Consider the following 14,299-nt stretch of genomic DNA (forward strand, 5'->3'; position numbering starts at 1 on the left):
TGGGCTTGGTTGAATCAGCCAAGTTTGTGACCCCAAATTTATGTTTATAGCTTCACCACAATAATTTCTAATACGTTTTGTGTATCTTCATAAAAATTTCATCAACTGTGAATGATCATTAAATCATTTGTTGAGAAAAACATAATTTATAATGAAGTTTACAAGAGTCTGTGACTATGTGGAATCAGAAAATTGACTACTGTGGGTGCAAAGTGATTTTCATGTAGATTAAAAACACTTAAATCATCTGAAATTGAAACAACATAAATAAACTTGAAACGTTTTAGTCAGTAAAACTAGACTGTATTTTTGTATTATTCTACCCAAACTCTGCACGAGGTTTGTCAATGTTACCAATTTTGTAACAAGAAACTACATTTGTTTATTCTAAATAGCTTTTTTGAATAATTTTATTGCCCTCTGAAATACGTTTAACTAATATGCCTACCAAATAGGTTGTAAATCACTTGGAAAACATGAAGCTCACATTATCTTAATGAACTATATAATGTGCATGAACTATTCACAAATTTCTTGAGTGTACCTCAGGAAAAATTGACTGCAATTACAAAGTAATAACTACCAGGGTTTCCGTACTATAAGTTCTAATATGTTTTGTGCATATTCACAAAATTTTGCAAGCTTTCAGTAAGCATCTCAAATGTTTTGTACACAAAAAATAATATTTTAAAATATTACTGAAGATTTGTTCATGAAATATTGTTCTTTCTGTGAAAAGCTTCAGGTGTCATTTGTATAATGTCCAGAATCTCCTAGGGAAATGTCAAATATATTATTTTCAGTAAAACTTTATAGTTTGATTTTCTTTACTCCTAACTCTGTGAATTCAGCCAATTTGACAAACCTTGAAAGCCACTCAATAAAAATACAAATCTGACTTATCATTTTTTCTTTCTAAAATGACTGCAGATTGTAACAGAAAATAGCAATCATTTAAATTAAATTGCTTTTAAAATTTGTAACAGTATACATTCATGTATACGTAATTACACTGCTGGCCAAAATCTTAGGCTAATGAACATAAAGAAAGATATGCATTTTACATCGTCAGACTCAATCATTTATTTGCGTAGAGCTTCGAAAAGGGAAAATAAAAAACTTTTTTGGCATCTAATAGGGAAAATGTGAACACTATGAAATTAGCCTAAATACCAGCTGGTCAAAAGTTTGAGACAATACCCAAAAGAAGTCCTTAACAGGATAGGAAATGTCCAGCAAGAGGTCTCAGTAGTGAGTTGTATGGCTGTCACTGTGAATAACTTCAGACATTCCCCCGGCATGATCGATATAAGCGTTTGCAGAAGACTGGCTGGAATATTATTCCAAGTGGTGAAGTTTGCTTCACGAAGATCGTGCACTGTTTGGAATTGCCGTCCATATCTATAGACTTTCCTTGCCATCCACCCCCAAACATTTTCAATGGGGTTCAGTTTGGGCAAATATGCTGGAAGGTCCAAAAGAATCATATTACTCCCCATTAAAAATTCCTTTGTTCTGCAGGCACTGTGGATTGCAGCATTGTCCTGCTGAAAGATCCAGTTATTTCCACACAAGCAAGAGCCTTCAGTCAATAAGGATGCTCTCCAACATGCCAATGTAGCCAGCTACTGTTTGATGCTCCTGTATAATTTGAAGTTTCATTGTTTCATGGAAGGAGAAAGCACCCCAGATCATGATGGAATGTCCTCCACTGTGTCGAGTAGAAAGTGTCTCTGGTGCGATATCTTTATTGAACCAGTAACGTTGGAAGCCATCTGGACCATCCAGGTTAAATTTTTCTCATCAGAGAACAAAATCTTCGTCCACTTTTCTACGTCCCATGTTTGGTGCTTCTCAGCAAAGTTTAACTAAGCTGTTTCGTTATGTGGAAGGAGGCGTGTTTTTTTGAGGCATTTATAGTTTAGAAGCTTTTCTCTCATAGATGTTGTCTCATTGTTATTGAGCTGCATTCTGAACCTGTAAAGGACTTAATACGGTTTAATGGTTGGCTGGTATCTTGCTGGACAACCTGTTGAATCCTCCAGCAACACTGGTGAAATTTTCTTATGCCGACCACTTAAAATTTTTGTTCCATATCCCTCAGGGTTTTATAAGAATTTACAACTGCAGTTTTACTCTGCTCAGTCTCACTAGTGATGGTACGTTGAGAGAGATCTTGCTTTTGCAGCTCGACTATTCTGCCACGTTCAAACTCTGTCAACTTTTAGCCTTTGCCATGTTTTTTACCCAGTGTAACACAGGAGATGTCAGTGGGAGGTGTTGACAATGCTAATGCTTGAACACAGATGACTAAATTTCGTGACGTGTTTACTAATTAACTCTTCATTTCAGTATGGTCTTAAACTTTCGACCAGGTAGTATTTAGGCTAATTTCATAGTGTTCACATTTTCCATATTAAATGCTAAAAACGTTTTTTTATTTTTATTTTTCCTTTTTTTATTTTCATATTTTGAAGCTCTACTCAAATAAGTGGTTGAGTCTAACAGTGCAAAAGGCACATTTTTTCTTTATGTTCATTAGCCTTAAGATTTTGGCCAGCAGTGTATATAGTTTTGTTGCCCTTGATCTATGTCAACATAAATACACCCATCACACAAGTTATAAATCATTCAATGAACATATAGCTCATGTTGTTATTGTGAATGATGTGACACGTGAGATGTTCATGAATGTACGTTGTGGTTTAATGTTTTGCTTCATGATGAGTTTTTGTTTTTCAGAAGTGAAAAAATGAGTGAATCAGTTATGGTACTTTTAATATTACTTGCCCTTTATGATTTATAAAAAAAATTACAGAGTAATTATTTACAATTTACTTCAAGAAACTAATAACTTGGATGGTTGTTATAATGTTATGTAAAGCTGTCATCTGTAAAGTTGGTTAGAAAGGATTTGTCTTTATTATTAAGCCTGTATGGTTCACCAGCTTCCATATTAAAGATTTTAGATTGACAAGTAAGATCTATAAAATAGTGCATGTAATGTTACACCAGAATAAGATTAATAACATAAATCATAACATCCTTTACTGGCCAAGTACTGTTTTCCAGTAAGAAAAGAGTATTGTTATGTCACTACATCTGTATCTATTAATAAATCTAGTGCATCATTATTTAATGTGTTATACATCTAAAAGAATTCTAATAGTTAATTGCTTTGTAAATGTGACTTGTTGCTCTAACAGATGAAAGAGGTTTGTAATTTTAAAAATATTTTGTTCATGTATGTTCATATTTATGTAAAAGTTATTTTTTAATGGCCTTGTTAAAGATTTGATGTTCCAGCGAGGAAAGAAGATTTCTTTAACCAGCTCAACATGCTCAAATTGTGGATTTTATTTTGAAGCGGAAAAGATTTAGTTATAATACAGGAGAATTTTATGCATTTGGCAAGTGAAAACATATGATTTCCCGTAATATATTTTCACATAATATGTATTTAATTTCATCTCTATATAATTTACTGTGCATCAGAATTATTGAAGAAATTTCATAAGCTGAATTTATACTTTTTGTAAATAAATTTCCTTATTATGAACTCAGTCATTAGATAATCTGGAAGAGAACACTGAATTTTTTCAATTAATTTTATATAATATGAAATTCTTTTATGTATCATACTTATATATTTTTCCTTGCATTTTAAAATAATAACATTTTGTGATGAGTTTATAATAATTAAAATGCATGTAGTTACCTTTTTCTGAAAGGTGCTAAAAGTATAAAAAAAAGTTTCCAAACAAAGCAAACTTTTCTAATTGACTTTTGTGTAAAACTTTATTACAAGTAAACATAATGAAATGCCTTAGAGAATAGCTGGAAGACTTACAGAAAATATTACAAAGTACCATCATATACAAGTGGTGATACAAATTTCAGTTTTGATTACAAATTAGCTTTCATAAATTATATTTACTGTTTTGCTGTGACCTCTGCTGTGGGTGATTCAAAGTGCTTGTGCCACAATCACCTACCATGTTGTACACAGGAATGAATTAAACACTTTTATGAAGAATCTATGTTAATAAATTTAGTTTTTAGTTCACTTTTATGTTTTGGCCAATCAGTTTTAACTTCTAAATTTTTACAAGTAACATAACAAAGGTTGTAAGATGTAACTTTCTTATATTGTGTTAGGATTTACTAGCACAAACAGTAAGCTACTAAAATTTACATTAAGATAGAAACATGAGCTAAACATAATCACAAGTAAGAATCTGAAATTTGCATAGCTGACCTTTTTGATTTACTGATATATCCTCAAATTATTTGGTCCGGCACGGTCAGATGACAGGGTACTTGAATCACAGTCTGAGGGTTGCAGATTTAAATTCCTGTCACATCAAACATGCTTGCCTTTCAACTGTCAATGCATTATAGTGTAACAGTCAATCCCACTATTCATTGGTAAAAAAGTGGTTCAAGAGTAAGTGGCGGGCAGTGATGACTAGCTGCCTTCCCTCTAGTCTAAATTAGGGACATTTAGCAAAGATGTTTAGAAGAAATAATGTTAAGAAATCTGTTAATTAAAAGCTACAGTGTGTACTTTTGGGGTTAACATTTAAATATTTGTGTCTTAAAATACTCTTTGGGTTATAATGATTTGTATTTGCCATCATTATATTTAGTTTTGACCTTGTACTGACCAGCTGCTGATTTATTTTCTCATGTATATATAAAATCCCAAGATGGAATGTCCACCTGAACTTTTCTGTCATATTAAACTTTACAATTTAAATTCAGAGACTTGTATTTTTTAATGTAGTTTGACATAAGACTATCAGTGTGTAATAGAAGTTCTGTTATCACACGATGTGAACAGTTAATGAATCTAATTTTATATTGCAAACTGACTAGAAGTATGTAATATTCATAAGTTAATACACAGAAAACAAGAACCTATAATTATTAGAATGTACTGATTGATCAATTGGCTACCTTTGCTTATTAACAGTTGATAATATCTCATAAGTTTCAATTGGATTAAGTTTTAGTCCTAAACTTTAATAGTGCTGAATAATATTCATAAATATAAAAATTAATAGTGATAAATAATATTAACACTCTTTGTGTATGGGGTCAGTCCAATAGGGAAACACTTGCTCATGTGGAGCTGTAAGTACTAATTTTTACTATAATTCTAAATTTATGACACATTCATTTATGAAATTTGTCAAGCTTTGAGTAGCCATAACTGTATTGTACACAAGTAATCAAGATTTCTGTTAATATATTCCCATAAAGATCTATCTGTGAATTTCCAAAGCCTTAAATGAATCAGTCTGAGTGAAAGTTTCCATGCTAGAAAGTTAAAAAAAATACTTCTTTTCAAAGATATTTTTCTGGCAAAACTTTACATATCATCTACTATTTTTTCAACCGTAATACTAATAGAAATGAAATTACCAATGTGCAGTGAAATGAGAAACTGAAAAATATGAAATATAATGAACAAACATGTTTTTTCCTCTCTGAATGCTAGGCTTTCTATTTTCTTCAAAGTTTCAACTTAGCATCTTTCTATACTTTTCTTTTAATTTTATGGTTTTACTGCCTGTACATAGAACAAATGTCTCCTGTCTAAAGCTTAGAAGTTGTAACATTGACACATTAACTGATGTATAAAAAAATAGCTGTACATCAGTGGAAAACTAAAGATGTTATGTGAACAGTATAATTATGGTGTTAGAAAACATGTAAGTTCAAGAAGTTTTTATAGAAATGAATAAAATCCCTGTAACCCTGGTTATTCCTGAGACAATCACACAGAAATGGAAACCAATGCACAGTTAATTCAAATAATTTCAGTTATGGTCCACTCTGTATTTTATGTAGAAAGTAATCAAGTTTCCCTAATGTTTAGGTCAGTCCTATATAGTTAGCATTGTAACAGGCAAAAATATGACTATGTGTTGTGATATAAGACATATGGAGTCTTGATAATAAACAGTTTGGAAAGAAGTCAGTTAGTTCTGCTCTTAGACTGTAACCAACTATAACTGTACAGATCATTCAAGATGCTATAAAAACATGTAGGTTCAAGAAGTCTTGATAGAAATGAATAAAACCCTGTAATTTGAGCACTTATGAAAGGTGGAACTTTCTTCAGTTACAAATTGAAATGGTGGTGTAATCAAATGAGTGATATACAAATAAAGTTAGTTTAGAAACATCAAGAAGGTCATCTGGTTTTCCAAGAAATGTCTATTTCTCTATGTTCTGGTGTAATGTAGCCAATGGTGAGAATGTATGCAAAAAGGCGTAAGGAATATTTTACTTTAGAAATGGCTGAATATGTGTGTATTTAAAACGGTACTTCAGCATTTAAGTAAAGTAAAGGTGACACCTGGAGACAGGTTGAAAATGATATACAATTCAGTTTGTAAAAAATTATATGAAAAATTACCTTAAAAAATGGTATGTTTTAGTAAATTCAGCTTTCACGTTACGAGAAGAAATGAGCAAAGAATAAAAATAATTTTTTGACAAAGATGAAACCAGTGAACGAAGATCATCGATTCCAGGTTCTAGATTGAGTCCAAAAGGTTGAACAGTATTTAGATTAGCAATCCAATAAGTTTTTTTTAACTTCTCTGTAAGATTTAATTTTGAATCTTGTTTTCAATGGTTCAACAGAACAGTATAATGAAACCTTATTTCATCAAAATCAAAAAATGAAAATTTGGTAAATAATAAAATGGTTATAGTACTTGGCATGTGTGTGCTTGGGTTCATTACATTATGATACGTGGTTTCAATATATGATATTATATATAGTGATGAATAAAAGTCATTGCAATCACTCTTTACATTGTTTTATTAAATATTTTCATGCCTTATGTATTTATACTGTGTTTTTCTCCTATTTTTCAGGAATAACCAAGCTTATCAATGATAATGTGTATGAAGCTGCCTTTCCTTTACATCAGGGTGTGCAACATTTTTCGTCGGTGGGCCATATAACCAACTTCATCAATCAAGGGGCCACTTAAAAAACAAGCTTATTCGTGTACATGCACAATAAATTAAAAAAATTCTCAAAATGCAAGCAATAATATTTTATATTTTGCATGAGTGATCATTTTAGTGCGACACTTGAAATTTAGAGTCCTTGCAGAGCTTGTCAATATCAGCTTTGACAGAAGTGGTTGCCACTCTTAACTGACTGGTCAAATGTTCATCAGTCAGCTGACTTCTACATTTGGTTTTGATGAGCTTCATTTTGGAGAAAAATTGCTCACAGCAGTAGGTGCTACCAAAAAGGAGGCAATTCTTTGTGCATGACGGGACAAATTGGGAAACTTTTCACGTACGCAGAGTTTGTAAAGTCTAGCAAACTGTTTTCAGAGAATTTCCTTTTAGTGTCCATGTCAGCCTGCAGTTCAATGAGTTCCATTTGGCAATCATCAGGACTGTCTTCCACTGCCAAATCAAATGGTTGAGCGAACAATTTCAATCTAATTTCAGTTTGTCTGAAATCTGGAAATCTGTTTGCAAACTCATCATGCAGCTTTTGTACACTGGTTCCATATTTGGTGCAATCCAGATTAAGAAATTCCAGTTTCCTGGTTGCAAGACATGTAAAATGGGTCAATATGGCTCTTTCAACTGAACCTGGAAAAGTTCCAATTTCTTCTCAAAAGCACAAATATGCTCAAACAACTTATTCACAAGTTGACTTTTCCCTTGTAGTTTTAAGTTTAAATCAGACAGATGCTGTGTAATGTCTGTGAGGAATGCTAAGTCATTCAGCCAGTTCTCATTGCTCAAGAAGTCCACATTCTGACGTTTGCTCTCCATGAAGAACTTAATCTCCTCTCGCAGATTCCAGAATCTCTTCAAAGTAGCAGCTCTACTAAGCCAACGTACAGCAGAGAAGTACAAAACATCTGAATACTCACTGTCCAGCTCATCTAAAAAAGTTTTAAATTGTCGATGATTTAATCCTCGTGTTCGAATATAATTTACGCATTGGACGACATTTTTCATGACTTCTGCAAAATCCAGAACTTTGGTGCACAAGCTCTCTTGGTGAATAATGCAATGGCTTACAACTACGTCTTGTGCTCCAATTGCAGTTAGAAATTTCTTGGTGAATCCATTTGTCCTACCTGTCATGGAAGGAGCACCATCTGTTGTAACACCACATAATTTATAAGGATTCAGTTCAAACTTTTCTACAACCTTAAGCACTTGTTCACAAATATCCTGTCCTGTGGTTGTGGAGGAAAGGCTTGCCATATGTAAAAACTCTTCGAAAACATCAAAGCCTGCAGTAACAACTCTGATGAAAATGACAAGTTGGGATGTGTCATTGATATCAGTGCTTTCATTCAAAGCCAGACTGAAAGCTTCACACGAATTCAATCTCTTTCAAAGTTTCTTTGATGTCCTCTGAAAGATCTTTTGTCCTGCGTGAGACAGTAAAGGGAAAGGCTAGTTTGCTCCACCAAATATTTTTTTCTCTGGACATGCATATTCTGTGAATATTGTTAAACAATTTTAATAAATTCTCCATCACTGAAAGGCTTTCCCTTTTCTGCCATACATTCACAAAGCTCAAAACTCAGTTTTGTCACCAGTTCTGAATTTTTCTTGAAAGTGGTAAAACACCTTGTTGCTTTTCAATGGATGTTTTAAATGTTCAATTTTGTCCTTTCGTGCCTGGCCAACAATTTCATCAAACTGGGAGGAGTGCTTAGTTGCGTAATGTCGCTTAATATTGTACTCTTTCATGACTGCAATTGTAGTTTGACAGACGAGGCAGACAACACCTTGATTATGTGGGACAACAAGATATTTTGTGCACCATTCACTGTTGAATAACCTTCCCTCATCATCAATTTTTCGTTTCTTAACTGCTGACATTTTACTAGCCCTGAAATCAAAACAAAAATTATTCTCACGAAAATAGCAAAGTAGAAAAAAACATAGAATTTATTTACACATGGAACCTCTTATGGACAGAAACACATGTTTCTAAATTGGCATCCCATCATAGCCTTCCGGTACTTAAATTAATTGAGAATAGCAAAATACAGTGTGACCTCGCCTATTCGCGGTTCGCCATTCGCGACCCCGCATATTCGCGGCCCCGCATATCGCGGGTTATGCGCGAACTGCGTTTTGTAGGTCACAGGGACTGAAAGGGCTTTTCGAGGAGATTTCTGTTGTATTTACTCAATCAAGCCGTTTTATCAATTGTCGTCTTCACCAAACAAGATTGACTGCTATTGGCTGACTGCCTCAGCTTCCCAACAACGCAAACGGCAAAGCACAGCCCGGTAACGCACGGTACAATTTAGTGAAATACATAACAGTATGCAATATTGCTACATTATTACTGCATCAATGAGTATAAGTATCATTAGTGTTTGGGAAGCAGTTCATATAGTATATAATCGCATACATATACGTTTTAAAACTGCGTCCAATATTCGCGGCTATTCGGGTAAAGAACGTAACCCCGCGAATAACGAGGTCACACTGTACATAGAATCAGATGCATCTGAAAGCAAAATTTTTAATAAATTCAGTAAAGTCACAACAATATGCTAAATAATAATCAATTTACCTTCAATCTCTTGTAGTAACTGTAAAAGGTAATAAAATTTTCACCAATAATGAATGACGGACAGCAGAGGTTAGGGAAAATTGTCGCCAGCGGGCGAAGGCGAGGTTCAGGACATGACGTTGAGTCGTAGACAATAGTGCCAGTGCACGTCACCTATTCATGCCCTAAGGAGGCCGACCAATCGAATTCGGCCTGCTCCTCTCTAGCAAAGATAATTTTAGAAGTTTGTCGAGTCGAAGCCTGGGAATCCCGTAGGATCGATGCTTTTAAAAATATTCCATTTGCGTTGGATTACAGATCAGGCCACATGGTTAGATTACAACAACTAGGGCCACACTAAATGGCTTGGCGGGCCGGGTTGTGGCCCGCGGGCCGCCTGTTGCACACCCCTGCTTTACATGAAGTCAGTTAACTCATTGGATTCTTCTTTCCAAGTGTGCTGGATGTTGATAAAGTACAATTTTTCATATGTTAAAAGTGTTGTTCACAGTTATTTCTACAGTCAGTGTGTGTTATATCAGGTTTATGACCTGATGAATTTGTGTGATAGGGTTGCTCCTGTAGTTTGTTATTAATATTATTTTCCAGTAAAGTGCACTTTAACATATTTTTATTAGTTGTCATTATACTTGGAGATATTTCACTTCCTGTATCAGTAAAATAATAGTTATGTTGACAATTTACTTTGACGTATTATTAGGGGGAATGCAATTCTTCAGATGACGAAGCTCCTTGGAAATGGTTAATGAACAACTGGGCTTTGTTTTCGGCAATATGTAAAAAACAACCTCTTGATGACATCAAGTGAGTGTTAATAATTAATTACCTGGACAGAATTTGTTTAATATAAAAATCACTTGGTGAAAGTTTTCAGCATAACCTAAAGATTGAAATTACCAATTATATTTGTACGCCATGTTTAGAGTCTCGAGTGGAGTTTTATTCATACTAGTTGTGTTTTAAAAGAGATCATTCCAAATACAATAATTATATATAAGGAGAGTCAGTCATGATATGAGGAAGAGAATTCTCTCATGTTGCTAATGTATTATTTTCATTGAGCTATAGAATTCTATAAAGATGTTGTAATAACTGAAATAGATGTAGATCTAATAGTATTAGTATGTAGTTAATTATATGTTTCTATTATATAATATAGTTTTAATTTCTGAATCTCAAAAGTAAAATTTAATTTGTAATGTCTTAGTGTTCACATTTCTGTATCACGTGATGGCACTTGTTTATTCCAAGTTGCTCAACTTAGGTAGTCTTTTCACTTGTATTTGATTGACTGAGATTGAATACAACTTTCAGACTTACAGATTTTCCTAATACAAAACATAATGTTATAGTTACCAAGGCATCCCACAAAGCTCTCTTCTCTTACATACAGTCTTTCAAAAAGGTAAATAATTCTCTCTCTCTCTTTCTTTCTGTCTTTGACATTTGCTACTACATTATTGATAACCATCAGAAAATAAATATTTAATCTTCTATTTTATGTATAATGCCATCTCGTTCACAGGATGGCTTTTACGTTTTTCGGAACATAGATTCAAATCTGCTAGCACTAAGTTTACTTTAACCAGCTGAGGAAGTTGTTTTGATGCACAATGTTTGGTTAGAAAACCAGTTAAATTGTAATAATTATAGGACATTGTATGCTTTATGTTTATTATTGTTTGTGCTCTAAATTGTGTTTGAAATTAATAAATAATTTTGGAAAAAAATAAAAAACATCACCATTGAAAATTTGGGTTAGCATCTCTCAACACTTTAAATCTTTGACAACAAAAAGAATTACAGCATTCACAATTAAGTACTAGATTTTTGTCATTTTTATGTACATATTTGGTTTGTTATAAAAGTAAAAAAAAATACTTATTAGGTAACGTTAGAAAATGTAAATGAAGAAATAGATTAATTTGTTTGCAATATATGTATATACATGTGATTGTGTGTATTACATAATTTTTTGCTGTAATTTGAACTAAGTGTATACAAGGTGATTCCTAACTTGTTACATAAGCATAGTATACAGGAAGTTGTCATATTTAACTGATACAAGACTGACGATAGTCGGGATAAATAATGATAAGCTTTTATTGTAATCTGCATGGAGTTTAGAAAGGAAAATATTATTTCATTTTTTTTTTGGTTACAAGGTTAAACAAATGGCCTAAGCTCATGCAGTGTAAGGGTAGAGATAATAATGCACAACATATAAATTTTTACCAAAAAATAAGTTGATATTCAATTAGAAGATTCTAGAAGCTATACAAATGAAATTTGGAGACTGTAATATTAAAGATATATAAATTGTATTAATTTTAGCATGAAAATCACTTTGCTCTCATACTAATCAGAGTTTACAATTAAGACAAATATATACAAAAAAAATTATTATGGATGTATTTTTGGGGTTTCTCATTAGTTATTGTATGTACTATATTTTGATAAGAATCAATTCAATGTTTGTTCCTTTCAATTTTTTCAGGGAGTATTTTGGAGTTAAGATAGCCCTGTACTTTGTTTGGTTTGGATATTACACCTGTATGCTGATTCCAGCTTCAGTAGTAGGAGTGTTGTGTTTTCTGTATGCTTCACCTTGATGGGTGATGCTCACAGGTTTGAATAAGGGGGAGAAAAAAGAGTTACCAAACAGTTTATTATTTTTATAACTCATGTTTGATCACTTTCTAAATTATACCTCAGACAAATCAGTTACTTAGAGCTATGTGATTGATGGAATGTGGTAAGTGATTAATCACTGGACGTAATTAATCAGTGTTTAGCTAATTAATTATTTTCACACAAGCTATTTGTAGCTGGAATAATAATTGGAACCATTAATTTTTATTGGTTGATGTGTTTTGAACCACTGAAATATTTTAAATAATATTTGTGATAAATTGATTTAAACATAATTTCAATTAGTCAGTTATTTTATGTGGCATTATCATTGAAATTGATAGTTGTATATTATGATTGATATAAATGTACAGCTGTATTGTGTTTATTATATAAACTTGAAACAAAATTGAATTTTTTTACAGTAAAGACATTTGTGAAGACTACAAGGACACCATTTTATGTGATGTAGATATGGAATATCAGGCCAGACATGCACTTTTGTCAGAATAACTCATCTTTTCAACATTGATGCTGCTGTATTTTTTGCTGTTTTTATGTCACTCTGGGGTAAGTATTATATAGATTTACATGTTAAAGTTGAATAAATATTATTCTCTACTTCATACTGTGTTAGAACTTTCATGCACAAAATATCAAATTTTTTGTTATTTAGTTTTAAGACTTTTTTAAGTAATGCTTTTCTTGTGTCTATTTTCTTTTTGCATGTTGACTATCCAACATGCATAGTAATTTTGATTTTAAGATTAAAAATATTTGTATGCATCAAAAAATGTTCAAATTTCACATTGAAAATTTTTATGATCTCCAGATAATTATCAAACATTTTTTTACAGAAAAAAACTTAATGTTTGTCTGTTATTTTTACTAATGAAACTCTATAAACAATTAGGAAATTAATATAAATAATGCTTTTTTCATTCTGGAATAACTACAAACTATAACTCATATAAAATAGCTTAAATTTGATAACATTATACATTCATGTACAAGGGGAGGACAGAAAAGTGCCTCTCCCTTGAAAATGTTGTTAATTTATTTGATATCATATTTGAACAGATCTCGTGAAGTGCATTTGATACATTTTTCTGTGATCTAATAAAACATAAAACAAATTAACAGCATTTTCAAGGAAGCCACATTTTTTGTCCACTCTCTGTATATATACAGGGTGTCCCAAAATAACGTTTACACTCTTTGGATCATTATAACTTGCCTTGTTTATTGATTTTAACAATGAAACAAGATACATATGATAGCCAAAGGATTTATTTAAAGATTTAATACTGAAATCAAGAGAAAAAATAACAAATAAATTTCTTTCCAAGAAAACTCACCTTGGTTGAAATTGTAAAATGTCACAATTTGCTCGCTTCACTTCAGGTGTTTAAACTGAAATCCGTTCTGCTCCAGACACATCTCATAACGGGAACAAATGGAAGTACACACATCAAACACCATCTCATCTGGTATTAAAGCACACTGTTCTTCAATTACAACTCTCAATTCATCAATTGTTGCCCTTTTTGTGCTGTAAACTTTGTCATTTAGAAACCCCCACAAAAAGAAATCCATGGGTGTCAAATCTGGCGACCTAGCAGGTAATTCTACACTTCCTCTTCGTCCAATCCATCTGTTTGGTGCAGATGCATCCAGATAAGCTCTCACGTCGCGATTGAGTGGGGAGGAGCACCATCCTGCTGGAAGAAACACTCTTCTTCTCCAAATTGTTTTTGGATGCGTGGCATGGCAAACTTTTGTAGCATGTTGAGATAATTCAATCCTGTTACGGTGTCTTGAAAAAAGAATGGTCCGATAAGTCCCCTAGCGGACAACCACACCATACAGTTACTCCAGGCAAATTCAAGTGATGTTCCTCTGTAACATGTAGATATTCTGTTGCCCAGTAGGTGCAGTTGTGTCGATTTATTGAGCCATTCAGCTGAAACGTTGCTTCGTCACTCTAAACAATTTTGAGTGGAAATTCATCATTGCCTGCACATCTAGCAAGATATCATTCACAGAACTCAACCCTTCGATCACGGTCATCTT

At 32.8% G+C, this 14,299-nt stretch overlaps 1 protein-coding gene across 1 annotated transcript in view; it reads right to left on the bottom strand.

Annotated features, from left to right (window-relative positions):
* Nucleotides 1-14,299, bottom strand: part of LOC143243067 (solute carrier family 22 member 3-like) — a 136,908-nt gene that overhangs the window by 57,470 nt on the left and 65,139 nt on the right. The window lies entirely within an intron of this gene.

Source organism: Tachypleus tridentatus, unplaced genomic scaffold (assembly GCF_004210375.1).
Source record: "Tachypleus tridentatus isolate NWPU-2018 unplaced genomic scaffold, ASM421037v1 Hic_cluster_2, whole genome shotgun sequence".
Lineage (NCBI taxonomy): Eukaryota > Metazoa > Arthropoda > Merostomata > Xiphosura > Limulidae > Tachypleus > Tachypleus tridentatus.